This window comes from Peromyscus californicus, unplaced genomic scaffold (genome assembly GCF_007827085.1).
Source record: "Peromyscus californicus insignis strain IS unplaced genomic scaffold, ASM782708v3 Scaffold_22__1_contigs__length_63687245, whole genome shotgun sequence".
NCBI classification, from domain to species: Eukaryota; Metazoa; Chordata; class Mammalia; order Rodentia; family Cricetidae; genus Peromyscus; species Peromyscus californicus.
Genome location: NW_026294525.1, coordinates 8,652,493 through 8,676,480, shown reverse-complemented (window position 1 = coordinate 8,676,480; position 23,988 = coordinate 8,652,493).

The following is a 23,988-nucleotide window of genomic DNA, read 5'->3' as shown; positions in this document are numbered from 1 at the left end:
ATGATGGGACATTTCTTCAAGGTATCATTGTTGAGCAGAATCTTAGGCATGTCTACCATATACTCACTCTACCCAATTCCAGGTTATCAGTCCAAAGAAAAGACAGTACATATCCAAAGACAGGCAGAGGGATCAACCCTGGAACATCCACATGGTGGGAAGTTACTTAGTGATACAGATGAGTGAGCCATTGGCAAAAGCAAGGAGAACCTCAACAGAACTCCGCTGAGTGGATGAACTCAGACAGAGGACTACACAGTGGTGTAGGATTCCGTTTATATGAAGCTCTAGAAAATGCAAACTCTTTGACAGTGATGGAAATACCAGTGACTGCTTGGTGGAGATTGGGGAAGGACTGCCACATTTGGCTTATGTGTTGTTGGGAATCAACACAGGGCCTCCTGGGTGCTAGGGGAGCACTCTACTGAGTTACATGTCTAGCCCCAAAATGTGTGTGTTTGAATGTGTCTGTATGTGTGTGCATGTGTTCAAATGTGTGTGTGTGTGTGTGTGTGTGCGCGCGCGCGCGCGCGCGCGCGCGCGCGTGCATGCACATGTTGGCTGTCTTCTTTATCACTCTCCACCCTAGTTTTTTGAGGCAGGGCCTTTCTTAGAGCTCTGGTAATGCAATCGACTATCTCGTAGTACTTACATGAGATAGTCTCTCACTGAACCTGGAGCTCATTTTGCTACTAGACTGATGATTAGCAAGCCCCAACTATCCCTATCTCTGCCTCCCCAGCACCTGTGTGGACCATGCTGAGCTCTTTTAATGTGGGTGCTGGGGAGGCACCGTCATCCTTCCACAGCAAGCAAGCATGTCCACTGAACCATCTCCATAGTCCTCTGAAGCTTATTTTTATTTTTGAAGATGTATTCCGTGTCTGTCCATGCGTATGTAGCTACCTGTAGGAATGTACACATGTGTGGATGCCCACAGAGGCCACAGAGGGCATTGGATCTCCTGGAGCAGGAACTATAGGTGATTTGTGAGCCACCCACTGTGAGTGCTGGGAATCAAATGCCTGTTTTCTGGAAGAGAACCACTGAGCTCTCCAGCTCCACCCCTCAAAGCTTTTTAAAAGATAATAAGAAAATTCTTCACTTGAACCACCACTAAGAAAATTTTATTACAAAATTCCTTTTCTCAAAACAAGATAAGATGACGCCAAAAGCTGCAGACCAAAGGGGGCTGCAGCAGCAGGAGGGGTTTCTGCCTCTAAGCCTTCTGCAGAGGGGTCAGGTCAGCGAGATAGCGAGGGTGTGTCACACAGCAGAGTGCAGGCGGCGTGTCCAGAGGCTTGCCAGTCTCCTAGCTGTGCTGCTGCTCCTCTCCGTAGGGGATCCACAGACCGTCTTCAGCCTCCAGGGCTTCCTGGCAGGCTGATTTCCTATTGCACAAGTGTGGTCCGAGCCCTGAGTATCAGCACTAGGGCTAGCATGTGCTCAGCAGTCACAAGTCCTTGGGCCCTGCATGTATGGGCTTGAGTTGGGGAGATTATGAACCCCGGCATCTGCACCTACAGGGCAGGTCCACATATTGTGTCTGTCTCTCTCTTTCTGCTTCTCTGCCTCTCTTGTCTTGTGATGAGGGTCTTGTTATCAATCCTTGCTTGCCTAGAACTCACACTATGTAGTCCAGACGGGCTTTAAGCCTGTCACTGTCCTTCCCAATGTTAAGAGACATTCTCATGATAGTTTCATTCTCCCAAGTTGGATACGCAAGGACTTGATTTTTTTCTTTTCTTGTGTGTGTGTGTGTGTGTGTGTGTGTGTGTGTGTGTGTGTGTGTGTGTACTTGTGGAGCCAAAGGCTGATCTGAAAGGCTGAGGAACCTCAGAGAATCTCCTGTTTCACCTCCTTATTGCTGCCATTATGAGCACATGATCTCATGCCTTGCTTTGTTTTATGTGTGGGTCCTGGGGAATTGAACTCAGGTCCTTTGGTTTGTATAAGGCACTTAATGGACTGAGCCATTTCCCCCTTTTCTTTTATGGTACTGAACTCAATTTCTATTTTAAGCCTCAACCTACTGGAGAGTAGAAGCCAGTTATTCTCCTTGGCACCTTTCTTGGGGTAACTTCTAAAATGAGAAGGCTTTATCTAGCTAGAGTCTTGGTGGGGCAGTAGTCCTATGGACTTCATCCTGTCCTTGCTGGGGACAGAGCTCCTCAGCTTTCAGCATTCATGGCTGTCTCTTGGTTGCCCATCCACATGGCTCATGGTTGGTTGGGTCAACCTTGTGTGACCTTGTGTTCTTCTTAGGCACAAATTTGTGTTTTCTGTACAGCAATGTAAGCTCTGAAGATAGCCTGGATAGCAACCTGGATAGCCACTGCCACTCTGAAAACAGCGGGAATTAGAATATTAACATAGCCTGGGCTACACGAAGAGCTGAGGGCCAGCCTGGTCTACAAAGTGAGGCCCTGTCTCAAACAATAAGTTGCTCAGGTCAAAGGGTCATTGGAAAGATTAAATGTGTGAGATTTAATCTGCGGAAAGATCAAATTTTAGAGTGAGAGCACAGAGTCTCCACTGAATGACGTCATCATGGAGAGTTGGGACACTGCTTGTCTATTGTTCCTCAGGAAAGGAGGCACTTGCTCTGGTGGTCCTTTCTCTTGAAAAGAAGGTCTGGAGAGGACAGGTCCCTAGGTCCATCCTCCTCATTGCAGCTCCCATTCTGAGAGAGGCCTCTCCTTGGGCATCTGTCAGTGATGGGAGGAAGCAGAAAGGGAGCGAGTTTGGCCCTTTACAGCACACATTTGTGGTGATACATTGTGTACCCCAGTAAAGCTTACCGAGGAATCAGAGGACAGAGCCAGGCACTAAATTAGACACAGAGGTCAGGCAGTGGCGGCACACACCTCCCTCTCCCCTGCCCCCCCCCCCCCCCCCCCCCCGAAACAGGGTTTCTCTGTGTAGCTTTGCGCCTTTCATGGAACTCATTCTGTAGCCCAGGCTGGCCTCGAACTCACAGAGATCCCCCTTGCTCTGCCTCCCGAGTGCTGGGATTAAAGGCGTGGGCCACCACTGCCCAGTTTGCGGTGGAACACACCTTTAATCCTATCACTCGGGAGGCAGAGATCAGTCTGGATCTCTGTGAGTTCAAGGCCAACCTGGGCTACAAGAGAGAAACAGAACCAGGCAGTGGTGACACAGGCCTTTAGTCCCAGGAAGTAATATGGCAGGACACAGAAAGGTATGTAAGGCGTGAGGAAACAGGAACTTGCTCTCTTGAGGCTGAGGATTTCGTAGATGTAAGCTAGTGGCTGGCTGTTCTGCTTCTCTGATCTTTCAGCTTTCACCCTGATGTCTGGCTCTGGGTTTTTTATTATAAGACCTTTTAAGATTCGTGTTACACACATTCTTCCAAAAAGCACTTCCATCCGGCAATGGTGACACATGTCATTAACCCCAGGACTAAAAGTTCAAGGCCACACTGGCTACGGAGTGAGACTATCTCTGAGAATGTCTATTGAGTAGCCTGTGATGTCTAGGAAGAGGCTACAATAAGGTTGAACTGTGATATTATCCTGCCATCTTGTGGTAATCACGTTATCAGGATATTTATTATTTGTTTGTTTGTTTGTTTGGACTGGAACCTGGATAGTCACTTCTTTTTCTGAAAAGAACAAACATTCAGTCTTCCAGGATTCTTTACTAATAATCATTGTACTCTATGAAGAGCAGATTATTCAAATAGCAATTTATAGCAGAATGTGGCAACACATACCCATAATCTGTGGTGGTATTGTGTTCCCCAAAATATTGTGCACACTAATAAACTTATCTGGGGTCAGAGACAGAATAGCCACAATATTAAACATAGAGGATAGGCAGTGGTAGCACACGCCTTTAATCCTAGCATTCCAGAGGCAGAAATCCATGTGTTCAAGGATACAGCCAAGCATGGTGACTCACGCCTTTATTCCCAGAAAGCGAGCCTTTAATCCCAGGGAGTGGTGGTAGAAAGCAGAAAGGTATATAAGGCATGAGGACCAGAAACTAGAAGCATTTTGGCTGGTTAAGGTTTCAGGCTTTTGAGCAGCAGTTCAGCTAAGATTCATTTGGATAAGGACTCAGAGGCTTCCAGTCTGAGGAAACAGGATCAACTGAGGAACTGGCGAGGTGAGGTAGCTGTGGCTTGTTCTGCTTCTCTGATCTTCCAGCATTCACCCCAATACCTGGCTCGGGATTTGTTTTAATAAGACCTGCTAAGATTCATGCTACAATAATTCCAGCACTCAGGAGACAGAGGCTTGTTTGAGTGAGACTCTGTTTCAAAACAAACAAGCCCAGTGGTGGTGGTGAACACCTTTAGTCCCGGCGCCCGGGAGGCAGAGGCATGCAGATCTCCGAGTTCAAGGCCAGTCTGTTCTACATAGTGAATTCCAGGACAGCCAAACCTACACAGAGAAACTCTGTCTCTAAAAAATCAAAACAAACAAACAGCAAGTTATATTAGGATCAATTTTTTAGTACATGTTTTTCTTTTATTTGCATGGGTGTTTTGCCTGCCTATATGTACCGTGTGTGTGTGTGTGTGTGTGTGTGTGTGTGTGTGTGTGTGTGTGTGTGTGTGTATGTTACCAGTGGAGGCCAGGAGAGGGCATCAAATTCCCTGGGACCGGAGTTACACACAGTTGTGAGCTGCCATGCAGATGCTGGGTATCGAACCCAGGTCCTCTTGAAGAGCAGCCAGAGCCCTTAACAACTGAGCCATCTCTCCAGCCTCTTAGGTCAATCTTAAAGCTGTGAATGGGGCTGCACACTTATAACCCCAGCACTTGGAGATGGAGGCAAGAGACTCATGGTTTAAGGCTAGCCTGGGCTACATAGCATGACCTTGTCTCAAAACCACAAAGATCAGTCTTGGTGCTGTGTGCGTGATGACCTCAAATGTTCAATAACTGTCTGTTTGCTATGTGTAGCAATGTTAGGCTTCCAGAGAAAATAAAATACAATCCCTGCTCTCAGTGAGCTTAAACTAAGCTGAAATAAGGACAATTTGTACACACAGTTACACCTACTATGGTGGCCTGGCACACTCCTATAACCCCAGCAATAGGAAGATGGAGATAGGAGCATCATGAGTTTGAGGCCAGCCCTGGCTAGATAATGACACTTGCCTCAAAAAAAAAAAAAAATCTAGCCTGGTGGTGGTGGCGCACAACTTTAATCCCAGCACTTGGGAGGCAGAGGTAGGCGGATCTCTGTGAGTTTGAGGCCAACCTGGGCTACAGAGTGAGTTCCAGGAAAGGCACAAAGCTACACAGAGAAACACTGTCTCAAAAAAAAAAAATCTAAATTGCAAGACCAAAAGCATGTGTAATCTATATAAAGAGATCTGAATAAACGGAATGACATTGAGATACTTTGGAAATAGGGTGATAACCGAGGAATACAGCATTGGGTTTTAGGGAATCACCACAGCCTCCTTTGAAAAGAGGGGCATGGTGGTACTTGCTTGAAACCCCAGACTCCAGAGGTAGAGGCAGGAGGGTCAGAAGTTCAAGGTCAGTCTGTGCACATAGTGAGTTGGAGGCTAGCCTAGGGTACATGAGACCCTGTCATAGAAACAAAACAAAGTCTCACATAGGAGGGTCCTGCGGCAGAAAACCTCTGGGTTGGCACAGAAGCCTTTGATTAGGGGCCACTGTCCCTGTTAAAATAGTTTATTTGTAAAACTCAGCTTGTGTAATTTAAGACACAGATGGAAAGGAAGATATTATGATGACATAGTGAGAGCAGTAGCCCTGGAGTTTTATTCCTGCATCCCATAGCATTGTCAGTGTTCTAAACACACACACACACACACACACACACACACACACACACACACACACACACACACACAGAGTAAGATAAATAAATATAAATGTGGTGAAACGTTGACTGAAAGTGAATACAGGAAAGGCAGGCTTCTGAAAAAGAGCATGAGTTTGCTCTGTACGAACTGGGCCCTCAGCCCCAGCAGGCCCTGTTTGTCTGTCCTTGGGAATCTGAAAATTTAACTATGGACTCCAGAAAAACATCCCAGTAGAGCAGAGTGTCTGAGTGAGAGGTGACATCAAACTGGAGATCCATGACAGAGTCCAGGATATACAAGGGAAAGAGGAAAACGCAGAGGCAACAACAGGCCTCTGGAGATGCTGCTGCCTCAGGGATATTGTAGCCTGAGGGTGAACTCTGAGACGAGGCTTTCCATCAGGAAGTGTCTTGACCGGGACAGCCCACTTGAGAGCACCTTAGCTGTTGTACCCAACTATGGTGGCACATGCTTGGGATCCCAGCACTTAGGAAATAGAATCAGGAACATCAAGAGTTCAAGGCCATTCTCAACTCCATTAGGGAGTTTGAAGCCAGCCTGGGATACTTACAGCTGCTGGGATTACAGGTACATGCTACCACAGCCGGTTTACACAGTCCTGGGGCTCGAGCCCTGGGTTCCATGAACACTAGGAAAACAGTCTGTCACCTGAGCCACACCCCCAGCTCTAAGTGGGCCAGGCTCCCTAGAGGCTGTAGGTGGGCTAGTCTGGAGGCCAAGACCAACAGTGGCTGTCCTGATGCTACTTTGCTCTGCCTGTGTGGACCCCACTGTTGTAGAGACTCCTCTAAATCAGGGATTTCATCCATTGCTCTGCCTGTGTGGACCCCACTGTTGTAGAGACTCCTCTAAATCAGGGATTTCATTCATTGCTCTGCCTGTGTGGACCCCACTGTTGTAGAGACACCTCTAAATCAGGGATTTCATCCATTGCTCTGCCTGTGTGGACCCCACTGTTCTATAGACTCCTCTAAATCAGGGATTTCATCCATTGCTCTGCCTGTGTGGACCCCACTGTTGTAGAGACACCTCTAAATCAGGGACTTCATCCATTGCTTCTGGGCCTCACTGGGACCAGTTCTACATATTTGTGCAAGTGATTAACTCCATGCCAGCCCCATGAGTCTTCCCAATACTTTAGGGTCTTCTTGCTTCTGTTTTTCATCTGTCAAGCACTGTTCATTCCATGGAAATCTTAGTTAACTTGATAGGATCTTGCCAGAGAAATCAAATGCCTTCAGTAAACACACCCGGATTAGCTGGTCTCCTGTGTGACTATGAGGCTCCAGGAAGGGGGACTCTCTTGTCAATGATTAAACGGCATCAAAGCCGGTTTGTTCCAGTTGATAAGATGTGTCTGCTTTCTTTCTTTCACCCTAAGTTCCAGTGCTGGGAAGGCCTGAGTCCCATCAATCTTGACAGAGTCTGCTTAAGATGCCTTCCTTATTCAGTAGGGGGGAATGGTTGGCTGGAGGCCAAGGTCACTAGGAGACTCTCCCCTGGCGCTCAAGTGTCTCCTGCCAAGATTTCCTGTCCCTTTGGTGGCAGATCTGCTATGGGAACAACCTCACCATCTGCATGGAATCTGTGGACAGAAAAGACTCAGGACACAGGGGTCATCAGCTTCCCTGCCCCAGCCCTGCGGGAGCTGTAACCATTGCCCCTACCGCATGCTCTTGGGAAACAGGAAATCTGAAGGACTGCTGGGTGCTTACACTGGAGTGTTTCACCAGCCCTAGGACAGAATTGCTTGACGGCAAAGCGCAGCTCCCAGGTGCAGAAAGAGGCAACTAGGTGCTTGCAGGGACCATTTTGTGGTACATACGTAGAGATGAAAGAAACACCCTGGGGATGGAGAGACAGCCCAGCAGCCAAGAGCACTCACTGCTCTTCCAGAGAGCAGCCATTAGGTTCTCAGCACCCAAGTTAGTGGCTCTCAGTGGCCCGAAACTCCAGTTCCAGGGGGTCTGAAGCCCTGATCTTCTAGTCTCCACGGGCACCTGCACAAAGGTGGTGCACATAAACTCACATAGGCTCACACATTATATATATAATGTATATATATATATACATATATACATAAGAAATAGTTGTTTTAAAAAATTAAATAGAACATTATTTTCCCATGGAAGTGTCTGTAGGTCTGTCCTGGTGAAAATCCTCTACCCTCGCTTCTTTAACAAATAATTTTAGGAGGACTGCAGACAGGCCTGACTCACCTAGACTCACCAGAAGAATGCATTATAAGGGTTATGGATGAAGCGCCATTGGTAGAGCGCTAACTGGGCATGCGCAAGGTTCTGGGTTTGCTCCCAGTACCATACACACCAGGAATGGTGTACATGCCTATAATGTCAGCACTTGGGAGGTAGAGACAGGAGGATCAGAAGTTCAAGGTTATTCTTACTACATAGTGAGTTTGAGGCCAGTTTGAGCTACTTGAGACTCTATTTTTTAAAAAAAAAAAAAATTTTCTTTTTTTATTAAGAAATTTTCTATTCATTTTACATACCAACCACAGATCTCCCTCTCCTCCCTCCTCCTGCCCCCCAGCTTTTCCCCCCAACCCACCCCCCACTCCCACCTCCTCCAAGGCAAGGCCTCCCATGGGGAGTCAGCAGAGCCTGGTACATTCCGTTGAGGCAGGTCCAAGCCCCCCCCGCCCCCACCTCAAGGCCATGTGAGGTGTCCCACCATAGGCAGTGGGCTCCAAAAAGCCCACATATGCACCAGGGACAGATCTTGATCCCACTGCCAGGGGCCCCTTAAGCAGGTCAAGCTACACAACTGTCTGGCTTACGCAGAGGGCCCAGTCCAGTCCCGTGGAGGTTCCACAGCTGTTGGTCCAGTTCACGAGTTCCCACTAGCTTGGTTTGGTTGTCTCTGTAGGTTTCCCCATCATGATCTTGGACCCCTCCCCCACTTTGCTCATACAATCCCTCTTCTCTCTCTTCAGCTGGACTCCTGGAGCTCGGCCTGGTGCTTGGCTGTGGATCTCTGCATCTGCTTCCATCAGTTACTGCACGAAGGCTCCAGGATGACAGCTAGGGTGTTCACCAGTCTGATTACCGGAGTAGGCCAGCTCAGGCACCCTCTCCACTATTGCTAGTAGTCTAAGGCGGAGACTCTAAAAAAAAAAAAGGAGAAGAAAGAAAGAAATCCAAAGGTGAGATCGTGAACAACACAGAAAAGAAGCAAATTTCTGTTCACATTGGTTAAACAAGTCCCCAGATTCTCAGAACACAAGGTTAACACCAAGTTGTGCTGTCAGGTTGTGGAAAAGTACCGGGGTTAAATCCCTCCAGAGGAGGAAAGGTTTATTTTTGCACCCTGGTTAGAAACCCTGTTCTCCTGCACTGCAGTCAGGTGCCCGGGTGATTTATTTGAACTTGCTGACCCTTGTGTGGCCAGTGTGGGTGACAGGTGATGGAAGTGAGTGCTTTGGGCTTACACGGGTAAGATGGAGGAGGAGCATTCCGTGCTGGGCTTGAAGGGAGAGAGTGAGCTTGCTGGAAAAGAAGAAACTGTGAGTCAGAAAGCAGGATTCCACTGGTTAATTCTGTTGTTAATCAGACATGGGTGAACTGGAGCTTGGCACCACCCTCCTCTAGGGACCAAGACAGGTGGCCTGAGTCCTGTGCCCTGACCCCAGCTCTTTCTGCAGGCTCACTGGCTGGATGGCTTGTCACTGCTCAAGGGTCAGAGCTGCCTCTCCAGGTTCCCACACCCTGCCCAACCCTTGAACTGAGTTCTGCAGCTGACAGGGCTCTGTAACCAAGCTGGGCTGGCAGGCTCCCCACTCCTCAGAGTTTCTGCTCTGAGATGAGATTTCTGAAATGCCTTTGAAGTCTCATGGTCCTGGATACGACTCCAGACCCCTCTACCTCCCTATTCTACATCCTCACACAAGTGGCTCAAACTTGTGGGAAACGTCATGGATAAAGGTCACGATCCCTGGCATGTATCCTTGACTGTCAACCACCCATGCACCCAGGTTGCTGTTACCTTGAAGAGTTTGACAAACTGAATTGGAGTTGTGATTTGTTTTTCATCCCTGGTTATAGGACCTGTCCAACATAGTTATAAGCAATGCAAGTTATGACATATTATGCTGGATTTATTTCCTTGCTTCAAATTTTAAAGCACCATAGATCTAGGTCATCATGGAAAGATTTAAAAGAAATGGGGGGAAAAAAACCAACACTTTTTTTCCCCCCTGCTAAACCTCTGGGGTGGGGCTATGTATTTTGATTTTATACTTAGCACATTTTATTGTTTTTTTTTTTTCCTTTAAAGAAAAGTAAGACAGGGTTCTAGTCCCAGTTAGCTTGGTACTTGCTAGAAACCATTCTCCTGCCTCAGTCCTGCAAGGAGCGTGGTTTTAGGCAACTGCCACCAGTCCTGGCTTATCTAACCTTTTTGGTTCAATAAGCAACCTCAGTCTCTTGTGGTTTGGATCTGATTTGTTCCTGAAGGTCTCACATGGTGGGAGTTTGGTCCTTAGTGTGGTGTTTTTTTTTTCTTTTTTTGGTGAAACAAAGTTTTATTGGGGTTCTTGCAAGAGTAGAAATGACTCAAAGACAGCTACAGCACCAAGCCCACACCATCATGAGTGACAATTCACAAAATCTGGAGCCTAGAGCTAGTGTGGTGACTTTTAAGATGTGGTGGGATCTATATATTACCATAGGGGCCGGTGCTCAAGGAAGGAATTTATGTAGGGTTCATGATACTCTGCTTGGCTCTTGAGAGAGTGTAATTATAAAGGTACATGCCTGGGCCTGTCTCCCTCCCAGGCTTCCTGTCTGGCCAGATCTTACACACTTTTGCCATGATGTCATCCACAATGGCATCCAGCGAAAAAAACTCCTTAAAAGAGCTGACATTATGCTGGACTATTCAGAAGCAGAAATCTGATAGTCAGACTTGGATGCAGTGGTTCATGCCTGTAACCCCAGATCGCAGGAGGCAGAGATCTGAGACTCTCTGTGAGCTAGAGGCCAATCTGGGGGTGGGGGAGGGATGGAAGAGGTAGAGAGGGGGCAAAAGACCTGTGGTGGCCTCTAGGTCAATGCTGTTTCCTCACAGTAGTAATCATTATTTTCTTCTCACTACATTATTTCTTATGTGGCTTGGGAATTTCAAGCAAAGAGAACCAAGAATTTGCAATTAAAGAAAAATTATGGAAGAGAGATGAAAGGCTTCCATTTCAATGGGATACGTGTGTTAGAGGCACGTGCATGCGGCCTCAGTGGTGAGGTGCCTGCTGATTATTTCAGTGGCAAGCTTTTTAATTAGCATGCCACAGTCACACACTTTCCCATCGGATCTCGTAACTACTCTTCCAACGTGGTTTCCACCAGGGATGCTCTTAGCTGAAATAACAGATGACCCAATTCCGAGTTAATGAAGAGACGGTGAAGCTCTCTAGCTCACATTAAAAGAGGTCCAGGGAGATTCCCCTCTGCTAGTCCTGTGATCAAAGCATCCCAAGGCGGATGGAAGTGCCAGTCCCTTCTAGCTCTGTCAGCTTCTTGCCCATGCCTGTCATGGGAGAGGTCAGCTTCCCATGGCAGCTCGGATTCTATCTTCCCAGAAGATAATCCTCTCCCCACATCTCTCACACACAGGCTTAAGTGTGCTCAAGGGTTGGAACATCTTCATTTGGCTTAGGCTATCAGCTTGAGTGTGACAGACATTGAACAGTCAACCATAATGTCCTCCACATTCTTCCGTGGGGGTGGAGGGCGTCATCTGATCTGAGGTTGGCAAGCTACAGACATGGGACTGTATCTGGCAGGCTGGCTGTTTTCAAAAGTGAAGTTTTCTTGGCCCACAGCCACGCACATATGCTCACACATTGCTGATGGCAGCTCTCATGCCACAGGGGCAGAGCTGAGGATGACAAAAAACGGTACGCCCCATACAGCCTAAACAATTTATGGTCTGACCAACCCTTTGATGAGTTTGCTGGCCTTTGCTCTGGATGAAGCAAAGGAATTAAGTTAAACAACCAGTTCAAAGTCAAAGGACTGATAGGAAGCAGAGAAGGGAGTCCAGATACCCCAACCCCAGATCTGGCAGGGCAGAGACGGGAGCCCAGATGCCCACTGTCCCCAGGTCTGCCAGGAGACTTTCTTTAACTGAGCTGCCATTTTTGGCCATGTCTACCGACAGTGCCTAACAAATTGAATACTGCTGACTTAAACTTGTGGGAAAAAATGGCTGCAACAACTGATCCAGCGCTTACAAACAACTATTTCAGGGGCTGGAGAGACGGCTCAGTAGTTAAGAGTACTTGCTGCTCCTCTGGAGGGCGAGGGTTCTATTTCCAGCACCCACATGGCAGCTGTAGCTCTAATTCCAGGGGCATCTTCAGGCCTCCTCGGGCACCAGTCATGCACACAGTACAGAGACATACATGCAGGCAAAATATCCAGACACCCAGAAGAAAAAGACTCATGTGAGGATGAAAAGGGGCTGGAGAGGTGGCTCAGTGGTTAAGAGCACATGTTGCTCTTGCAGAGGACCCAGGTTCAGTTCCCAGGAACCACAGGGCAGCTCACAGCCATCCACAACTATGCGGGTTTCAGAGGATCTGATGCCTTCTGGCCTTCTTAAGCACCAGGCATGCACATGGTGTACAATTATACATGCAGGTAAAACACTCAAACACATAAAATAATAAAATAATCTAAAAAGCAGGGAGGCTGAGAGAGGGCAAGAAAAAAGGAAAAGATGTCTACCATGACCCACAGACTCCACTAATGTTCTTCCTCATTTCATACACGCAGGCTTACATGTGCCTGGTTCTAAGAGCATGGCCCAGAGGTAGGACATCACTGTTTAAATTAGTGATTGGGGCAGGCAGGTACTGACACCCAGTTTTCAAAAGATACAAACACCAACTGGAATGTCAGAACATTTCAATAACCAGTGGGATAAAAAGAGAGACAGAAAAAAATGACTTTATCTAGGTGTGGTGGCACACGCCTGTAATCCTGGCAGAGGCAGGAGGATAACTCCAAGTTTGAGGCCAGCATGATCTGTAGAGAGTTCTAGACCAGCCAGGGCTACTACATGTAAGACACTGACACACACATATAACATTTTCATGTAGACGAAATGTTGACCCATATTTATTTCGATAGTATTAAAACAATGTATATTCAGTATTAACCACACTTCCAAAAAATTCTTTTGAGACAGGATCTCATGATGTAGACCAGGCTGTATTCCAATTCCATCTGCTTCTGCCTCCTAAGTGTTGAGATTAGGTGTGACTTCCAATTTTGTTTTTAATTTGTGTGTGTATGTGTGTGTGTGTGTGTGTGTGTGTGTGTGTGTGTGTGTGTGTGTGTGTGTGTATGCCCATGAGTATATGCTCATAGACCATACAGAGGTCAGAGGAGATCTAGTAGTTTCCTCAATAAATAACTGAGATAAAATATACACCTATCTCTGTCTGTCTGTCTGTCTAACTCTCTCTCTGTCTGGGTGTGTGTATGTGTGCAAATATCTGAAGCCTGCCATTTTTCCTATGCTGGACGGCCATCAAGCTCCCAAGATCCTCTGTTCTCTATCTCCCAACACTTAGGTTATAGGCACATGTGGTTGTATCAGGCTTTTACATGCATGTTGGGGACTTGAACTTGGGTCCTGTTGCTTTCACAACGAGGACTCTTACCTACTGAGACATCTCCCCAGCCCCTGTTTGTTTGTTTTTAAAGACAGGGTCTGGCTGTTTAGCCCAGGCTGGTTCCAAACTCTAATCTCCCTGCCTCAGCCTCCTCAGTGCTGGGTTCACAGATAGGGGCTGCCAAACCCAGCCATACTTTGAACTGAGTTTGGATCTTTTCTCATGCTAGGGAACGTTTCCAAATAAGGTCACAGTGCTGGTTACTTTTTTTTTTTCCTTTGATTTTTTTTTTTTTTAGACAGGGTTTCTCTGTGTAGCTTTGAGTCTTTCCTGGGACTCACTCTGTAGACCAAGCTGGCCTTAAACCCACAGAGATCCACCTGCCTCTGCCTCCCAAGTGCTGGGATTAAAGGCATGTGCCACCACCGCCTGGCTGCTGGTTAGTTTTTAAAGAATTACTATTATTATTACTTGTCAACTTAATACAAGCTAAAATCATCTAGTAGAAGGGAACCTCAACTAAAATGTCTCCATCAGACTGGCCTTTTAGCGTGTAGGTGGGATATTTTTCTTTATTATGGATTGATGTGGGAGGGTCCAGCCCACCACCCCTGGGCAAGCAGTCCTGAGTTTTATTCATGCACTCCTTTAGTCCCAGCACTTGGGAGGCAGAGGCAGGTAGATCTCTGAGTTCAAGGCCAGCCTGGTCTACAGAGTGAGTTCCAGGACAGCCAGGGCTACACAGAGAAACCCTGTCTCAAAATAAAACAAAACACACCAAAACAAACAAATAAACAACAACAACAAAAAGAACAACCAAAAAAGCAGGCTGAACAAGCCCTGGGGAGCAAGTCAGTAAGCAGCATTCCTCCATAGCTTCTGCTTAGTTCCTGCCTCCAGCTTGCTCTGTGTAGCTTTGCGCTTTTCCTGGATCTCACTCTGTAGCCCAGGCTGGCCTCGAACTCACAGAGATCCGCCTGGCTCTGCCTCCCAAGTGCTGGGATTAAAGGCGTGCGCCACCACCGCCCTTCCCCTGAGAGCTGCTTTTGGTCAGAATATGTATAACAGTCACAGCAAGCAACTGATACAGTCACCTTCTGACATCATGGGGCTTGGAATCTCAGTATCACTTGAAGGTCAGTGGAACTTATATATAACATCTGGTTAGGGGGCAAGACTCTAGGAAAAAAGCACCCGAAAACAAGTGAGCTAGTCGGTGGAGGGAAGAGATCTCAAAGCCACTGTGATCTACTTACGGTGAAAACGGGATTATGTGGTGACTTGACTCTAAGTCTCCAGGGTTTCACTTCCTTTAACAAAACTCCAAGTTCCTGTCGGGTGGTGGTGGTGCACACCTTTAATTCCAAGCAGAGCCAGGCAGGATCTCTGTGAGTTTGAGGCCAGCCTGGTCTACAAAGTGAGTTCCAGGACAGGCACCAAAACTACACAGAGAAACTGTCTCGAAAAAACAAAACCAACCAACCAAACAAAAAAACAAAACCCCTCCAAGTTCCTAAACACTCTACCGTGCCCCAACTCTTGTCTGTACCCAGTATGCGCACACGCACATACACTACCAGCATTTGTCAGGCTTGGTGGCAGTGTGTTTACCTACCAAGCCATCTCCCTTTCCCTTATTCATGAAGTTTTAAAGATTAAGTTTCCAGTCTTTCTCCTCCAAATAAAAACACTTCCTTTGGGAATCCCTCTGCTTCCTGCAGAAAGAGTTAGAATTATAGGTGGCTGTCTCCCTGCCTTCCCAGTGGGTAATTATTCAAGCGACCTGCCTGGCACACTGACCAGTCAGTCTTGTTCCCTCCTCTGTCTCAGACCTGCGAGTTTCTCAGGGGGGCGTGGCTTCCTGTCTTTGCCACCCTGCAAGCACAGACACAATGCCCTTAGGTCTTCAGCTTGTGGTCACTCAGGGAGCCCCAGGGACTTCTCTCACCAACGATTTTTGCTGTAAATAAAGAAGATGGTGGTGGTCAGTATGGAGGTCTAATACACCATCTAACTCTGGCTAAAGTTTGTGAGCAAGTTTTCTCAGGAGGTATCTTCCCCAGATCTGCCCTTGGGAGCTCCTGGGTTCCACGATGGGGAGTTTTACAAACTGAGGAACCACAAAAACACAAAACAAACAAAAAACATGCCCAGTATTGATAAGGATGTGAAAAACTGAATATGTCATACACTGCTCCTCAGGACAAATGTCAGAACTGCTACTCTGAGAAACAGATTTTTCTAGAAACTATAGCTACGCTGTCAACTTCGGAAAAAAGTCTCCCAATTTACCATGTTGATTTGATATTGTACCATAATTTTATTGGCCTAGAAGTGTTAAAACTTATTTTTTCCATTTGTACAGGGATAACAGTGTATTAGATATATAAGGTCTTAATTTACATGTATTTGATTATAGATTTACAATTAATTTTCTCTTTTCTGAGACAGGGTCTCTCGACATAGCCCTGGCTGTCCTGGCACTCACTCTGTAGACCAGGCTGGCCCCTTGGCCTTGAATCACATGAGATCCACCTGCCTCTCCTCTCAAGTGCTTGGAGTAAAGGCATATACCACCATGCAGATTTGCAATTTCTTTTGTGGGAAGTGGTTTGAGACAGGGTCTCAGGTACTTCAGGCTAGCCTTAAACATGCTATATAGCTAAGGATGACCTTGAACTTCTGATTCTCCTATTTCTACCTCCTGAGTGCTGGGTTTATAGGATCGCACCACAATGAATGGCATAAATAAAAAAAAAATTGCAATTTCTTATAAAACAACACTCATTTCAGATGTGGGCATGCATACCTGTAGTCCTAGCCTGAGGTCAAAACAGGAGGATCATGGGTTTGAGGCTAGCTTGGGCTACACAGTAAGTTGCAGCTTAGCCTTGGCGATGCAAAGGTGTTCTCTCAAAAATAAACAAACAAATAAGTAAATAAAAAATTTGTGTACCATGTGATTCTTGGATACTCCAGGTCAATGAAATCTTATGCACCTACAAAAACTTGCACGTAAATATTCACAGAGCTTTATTTGTAATGGCAAGAGAGAAGATGACGAATAAACCACAGTGTCTCCACACCGGGGAACACCTGCTCAGCAGTAAAAGAGAATGAGTTACTGATACCTAGGAAAACTTGTGTGAATCTTAATTCTCCTGAGTGGGAAAAGCAAGTCTAGAAAGGCATATTGAAAATGCTATGATTCTACTGGTGCATATGTATTTCTACAGAATCTCACTATGTGTTGCTCAGGTTCGTCTCAAACTTATGGGATCGAGCGATTCCCCTCATCTTCCACTCCTGAGTAGCTGGGACTGCGTGTATGCGCTGCTCATCCTGCATAATGGTTTTCAGAAAACCGAGCCTTAGATATGGAAAGCAGATAGTGGTAAGCAGAGGTTAGAGATGTGGCAGGAGATTGGGGGAAGTGGTCATAAAGGGAACCTTGAAGGGTTTCAACTGTTTTTTGTTTTGCTTTGCTTGGGACAGAGTCTCAGATATCCCTGCTGGCCTCAAATTCACTATATAGTCAAGGATGGCCTTGAATAAACTCTTGATTTTCTTGCCTAAGTCTCCCAAGTTCTGGGAGTCCAGGAGTGTATCTGTCAGAAACACACACACACACACACACACACACACACACACACACACACACAAAAAAAAAAAAAAAAAAAAAAAAAAAAAAACAACTGGGGGGGGATTTGAAAAAGAGCTGTAGATATTTTTACTATCTATGCTCTAAACTGTGGTTATGATGTAATTTTGTGAGTTGGTACCATTGGGGGAAGTTAGGTAAAGGGTATACGAAAACTTCCTGAGGAAAGGGTTTTTTTTGTTTTTTTTTTAGGGTTTTTTTGAGACAGGGTTTCTCTGTAGCTTTGGAGTCTGTCCTGGACCAGCTCTGTAGACCAGGTTGGCCTCAAACTCACAGAGATCCACCTGCCTCTGCCTCCCGAGTGCTGGGATTACAGGCGTGTGCCACCACTGCCTGGCCTAAAAAATAAATTTTTTTTGTTTTTGTTTTTTGAGACAGGGTTTCTCTGTGTAGCTTTGGGCCTTTCCTGGAACTCTCTCTGTAGCCCAGGCTGGCCTCGAACTCACAGAGATCCACCTGCCTCTGTGTTGTTTTGTTTCATTTTTCGAGACAGGGCATCCCTGTGTAGCTTTGGTACCTGTCCTGGAACTCACTCTGTGGACCAGGCTGGCCTTGAACTCACAGAGATCTGCCTGCCTCTGCCTCCTGAGTGCTGGGATAAAGGCATGTGCCACCATCCCTGGCTGAGGAAAGTTTAATAACAAATTATTAACTATTTACATAGTACATTTTCAGATATGAAGAAGATGCAAACTGTCTCCTTAAACATCAGAGCTTGAGTGAGAATTTTCTGCCCTACAACCTAATTGAAACCCGAGTAGAAAACTGAACTAAAGTCGTGTTTCATTTGAAATTTAAAGTCCCCAAAGACGGAATTATTAACAGAAGAGGGCTAGAGAGGTGGCTCAATGCTTAAGAGCACTGGCTGCTCTTCCAAAGGACCCAGGTTCAATTCCCAGCACTCACATAGCAGCTCACAACTATCTGTAACTCCAGTTCCAGGGGATCCGATGCCTTCACACGGATATCCGTGCAGGCAAAACACCAGTGTACATAAAATAAAAATAAATAAATCATCACAAAAGGAACTAGTAGGGGAGTATGTATGAAGATACAGAGAAACTTGATGTGGGTCCCCTGACGCAGTGCAGAGAGGTGGCCCAGAAATGGACAGTGTAGAAGGGGCTCAGATCCCACAGGAAGCTGTAGTTCAACCTTACATGGAACAGAAGCGCCTTGTATCAACTGTGCTGGAGCCGGTCTGTGCTTGCAGTAGACGCTGTTGTTAGCTATTTCCTTCCATTGACAAACTCCCTCCTGGAGGAAGGATGGGGCCTCCTAAGATCCAGGAAGCTCTGGTCCGTGCAAGGTTCACAAGGCCCCCACCCCAGGGTCCTCCAAGCAGTAAACAGACTCAGGGAGAGGGTTTTCCAGTGGGGCTGCCTGCGTGTTTTTCAGGAAGATCCAGGGATGCAGCTTTCATGGTGGAGTGTGCTTGGTGACGCAGGTCCTGTAGGTAACACCACTGTTAAGTCACCAGCTCTCCAAGCTGCACTCAGGTAATTTCTTTGGTTTGTCCCTCAGTGCACTACCTGGAGTGAGTAGACATTTGTTCACATCTTGTCAGGAAAAGTCACACAACAGCCACTGTGTAGCATCAAGTCCGGAACAGATGACCAGCACACACGGGTATGGATGGATGTGCCCAGAACTGCAGGAGACCCTCTTCTACGATGCCCTTGGAAAGCTAGAAAGCTTAACACCACCTTCCTTTAGGTAAACTAAAAGCAAGTTTACTATCTGCCATGAGGGTGTATTGGCAGCTGATTACCAGTACATGTGGCTTCAGCAAATGTACTGATTCTCCTGCACGGCAAACGTTGCTTATTGGTCTGAGGTTCCGAGGTTCTAAGGTTTGAGGGAAGTGGTCAGCAGTGTGGGCCAGGACTTTGATGTTTTCCATTTTGTTACCACTTGGTTGGCTGGTGTTCTAGTTCTGGTTTTGTTACTGTGATAAACCATGACTTCAAACAATCTGGGGAGAAAGGGTTTGTCTTACACTTCCAGGTCACAGTCCTTCATTGAGGGAAATCAGGGCAGGAACTCAAGGCCAGGAGCCTGGAGCAGAAACCAGGGTTGAACACTGTTGACTGGCTCCCTCCTTTGTCTAGCATACTGCAGGCCATCTCCTTAGGGATGGTACTGCCTACATTCAACTAGCAATCAAGAAAACGCCCACAGGGACATGCTCACAGGCCAGTCTGATCAAGAAAGTTCTTTAGTATATATAACACACTCTCTTGTATCTTATCCTATTGGAGAAAAAAAAAAATTGACAGAAGGCCCCAGGTCACTGCTACCAAGTCACACTGTTAGGATGGGGCAGCAACTTTGGCTCTGGTTGTATGCATGGCTGTGAAGCAAGGACCACACACTGTCCATCTGGAGGTGCCCTTTGCAAAGGGGACAAGGGTTCTGCAGGAAGGCAGCAAGCTGTGCCTGCCCATTCTCTTCTCCGCTCCATGCTACAGACCAAGATTCTGGTCCTAGCCAGAGGTTTACCAAGTAGGAAATAGATGCTGTTGGAGAAGAAAAGGCTGCTGACTCTTTATCTTCACATTTTCATCCTTTGAGAAATGGTCTCACTTTGTATCCTTGGGTGGCCTAGTACTATGGAGTTCAGGTTAGCATGGGAACCTGATGAAATCCTCCTGCCTCAGCTTCCCAAATGTTAGTGCTGCAAGTGTGAGCCACCATATCTGGTGACTTAGGTCAGAATTTTTATTGCTGTGATGAAACAGAACACTATGACCAAAAAGCAAGCTGGGGAGGAAAGGGTTTCTATGGTTTACACCTCCATATCACTGTTCATCATTGAAGGAAGTCAGGACAGGAACTCAAACAGGGCAGGAACTTGGAGGCAGGGGCTGATGCAGAGGCCATGGAGGGGTGCTACTTACTGGCTTGCTCCACATAGCTTGCTCAGGCACCACCTGCCCAGGGATGGCACCACCCACAATAAGCTGGGCCCTCCCACATCAATAACCAATGAGAAAATGCCCAGCAGCCAGCTCTTACGGGGCATTTCCTCAGTTGGGGTCCCTCCTTTCAGCTAACTCTAGCTTGTGTTGAGTTGACATAAAACTGTCAGCACACCTGGCTTCCATTTCTCATATTAATTCTGATAGTTTTGGGCTGACAACAGGCATAAGCCAGTAAGACCACTTGTTCTGAAAGCCCAATAACTTGGATTTGATCTGAGGAACCCATAGTGGAGGGAGAGAACTGATTCCTCAGAGTTGTTCTTTGACCTCTATGTGTATGCCATGGCATATTTGTGCGCACGCACATGCGTGTGCACACACACACACACAAAGGAATCTTATACTTTTTTTTGACAGTATCTCACTGTGTAGCCTCCTGCCTCTGCCTCCCGTGTGCTGGGATTAAAGGCGTGCACCAGCACAGCCAGCAAGTTTGTTTTTTGTTCTCAAAGACAGGGTCTCATGTAGCCCAGGCTGGCTTCAAACTTACTGTGTACCCAAGGATAATCTTGAACTTTTGCTGCTCTGGCTCCCACCTCCCTCCCGGGGTTAGAGGTGTAGGCTACCACACCTGTTTATTGTTTTGAGCCAGGTTTTTTTTTTTGTTTGTTTGTTTTTCGAGACAGGGTTTCTCTGTGTAGCTTTGCGCCTTTCCTGGGACTCACTTGGTAGTCCAGGCTGGCCTCGAACTCACAGAGATCCGCCTGGCTCTGCCTCCCGAGTGCTGGGATTAAAGGCGTGCGCCACCACCGCCCGGCTTGAGCCGGGTTTTATACTGTAGCCTAGTCTTGTCTGGAATTCACTGTGTAGCACAAGGTGATCTTGAACTCAAAGCAATCCTCCTGCCTCCACCCTGGGTGTACTGGGACTCAGATTATAAGAATGCCCACTATACCTTGCTAATCCTGATCCTTTTAATGAAGCAACTTTCAGTCAATCCTGCAACAAGATGACTCTTCATCCCAGTGGCCTTTTCTCTCTTTGCTCTGTGTCTCTCACAACTTTCTTTTTCTTTTTCTTTTCTTTTCTTTTTCTGGCAGGTTCTGACTTTGTTGCCCTGGCTAACCTGGAATGGAGACCAGGTTGGCCTTGAGCTCTCAGAGACCGACTGCCTCTGCCTTCTGAGTGCTGAGATTAAAGAGACTAGGCCTCTAGATTAGAGGCAAAACTCAGAATTAAAGGTGTGTCCACAGACCCAGCAAAAGAACTTCGGGTCTCTCTCGGAAGATGAAATTGGTGAGCTGCAGAAAACCGTCATTTTCCGACTGTACAGCCTTGGCCAGGTGGTCAGCTTCTTCAAGCCTCACACCAACCGAAGTTAAGTGAAGAGAATGAAAGGACCCATGGCACTGGGTCACTGTCATCTGCAGTGATGGTATCAGAGTGGTCCTGACAGTGAGCCTTCACTATGGATCACTGTCATCTGCCAGTGTTTCCACTTTACGGCTAATTAAATGCACTCTATTAAAGAGCTAGAGCCTCTAGGAACAGCTAGAATACATTTCCCCCAAAATTTATATTAAATGGACTATCGTCTGAACCTGATCGGCTTGAGGAAAGGATTATGTTTTATATGATCAGGATGTAGCACTGTTTTTGGCCAAAAATAGTTTCCCTCTATTCCCATGTGACTTCTCTCAAGTTAAAGGCCTTGTATAAAAGACAAGTCTTTCATGTTTTGTTTTGTTTTTTTCCCTGTGACTTTGCACTCAGCTGCAATGTCCTTTATATTTTCAACCTGCTCTCCTGGGCTCATCTCCAAAGCTATCTCTTCTACACTAAGATTTTTTTTTCTTCTTCTCAACTCATTTGAAAAAATAAAAAGTCAAACCTTCAGAAAAGGCAACATGACAGTACAAGGTCACCAGTAAGTTTCTCCTACATTGAACTCTAAGCATTTCTTAAGATCTGCTTTCTGTCTATGTGTGTTTTCTAAAGCATTCAAAAGTTGCCAATCATCACCTAAGAACATGGCCACTCTTCAGCACAGCTAAATACTAATATCTCACCCCAGACACTAACATTGATGAAATATTACCTACCATATAATTTTCACGACAAAGCTGGGTATTGAACCCAGAGTCTTATACATGCTAGGCAAGTTTTGTACCACTGAACTATGCCATCTGCCCTCAAATGTTTTGAAAAAAAAAAAAAACAAACGGTTCACTTATCACCATAGGCAAGGAATGAAAATGGAATGGAAAAGTGCTTTGAGAATCTTGGCGGAATCAGCTTCCTCCTCAGTGTTCTGGAATTTTCTTTAAGCTTCTGCTTGAGATTCAGGGTCTTCTGGACAGTCAGCTTGACAGCTTGGGGCTATAGTGTTCCACAGGGGCAACTGTTAGCTTTGTCTGCCCCTGCTACTGCCCCCCACATGAAACTGGGGTGATCTGCCATTTGAGCTGTGTTTCTAGTGTCAGGCCAAAATGGCAGGGACAAAAAGGTTGAACCAGCATAATGATCCAGTGGTTGGGTCACCTGGATTCTGAGCCTGCCTGTTTGTGAGCTGGAGCGACTATTTGTGTCCTAGGGCTGTAACAGCAGAGAGCCATTGGGGGAGGGGAGATGTAACAAGACATTTATTTTCTGGTTTTGGAGGCCAGAAGTCCAAAATGAAGGTGCTGGCTGGCCCTGGCTCTCTGAAGGTTCAGGAGATATTGGTCCCAGGCTGTTCTCTGAGTTTCTTGGGTTACCAGTGACCTGAGGCATCACCCCTCCCCTGAGTGTCATCCTCAGTTTGTTCTCATTTCGTATGTCTCTTCCCCATTTCTTACAAAACATTGGCCATATTGCCTGAAGAGCCCAGCCTATTCTAAGACATTATCTCGGATAAGCCAACACAATGCCCTACTTTCAAATACACACACACTCCGCGCAGTAGAAGGCTTAGGCTCCAGTAGCTAGTAGGAGACATAATTCAACCCACAAAAGAGGGTTTTGTGTGCTAACCTCTTCCGGACTTCCCTGTGACAGCATTTTTCTTTTTTGGTTTTGAGACAGGCTTTCTCTGGGTAGCCCTGTTTATCCTGTTCTGGAATTCATTCTGTAGACTAGGCTAACCTCAAACTCAAATCTGCCTGCCTCTGCCTCCCAAGTGTTGGGATTAAAGGCATGTACCATCACGCCTGACATTTCTAATGACTTTTGTCTTATTTTTTTTTTTTAATATTGGGTTTCATATAGCCCAGGCTGGCCTGGAACTTGCTATGTAGCCAAGGATGACCTTGAATGTCTGATTCTCCTGCTTGCACCAGAGCTGGGATTACTATGCCCAACAAATTGTACTAAAATGTTTCCATTTTGGTTCTAGGCTCCAAGTAAGGATGCTGAACTGTCTTTTATTGTCTTACATCTTCAGTCTCCTTTAATTTAGGACAGCTGTTTTAAAGTTTTCCTGTGTAAGAATTTCCTGGAGCCAGGAGTGATGGCACCTGTAATCCCAGCACATGGAAGGTGAAAATAGGAAAAAGATTTCAAGGCCAAAGCTATGCTTGGCTACACAGTTGAGTTCCAGGTGAATCTGGGTTACATGAGAATCTAGCAGTTGAAGTCAATGAAAGTTTGTGTACTTCGTGTGTACTAGGCCCCAGGTTCAGTCTCTAGCCCAGAATCATTTCTGGACTCACATCTGGAGTTTTTAGACAGGGTCTTGGTATGTATTCCAGACTGGCCTTGAACTTTTGATTCTACTTCCCCAGCCTCCAGGAGTGCTGGAATTACAAGTATGTGCTACCAAATTAGGCTTAAAATAATGTCTCCTTTTTTTTTTTTTTTTTGGTTTTTTTTTCGAGACAGGGTTTCTCTGTGTAGCTTTGCACCTTTCCTGGAACTCACTCTGTAGCCCAGGCTGTCCTTGAACTCACAGAGA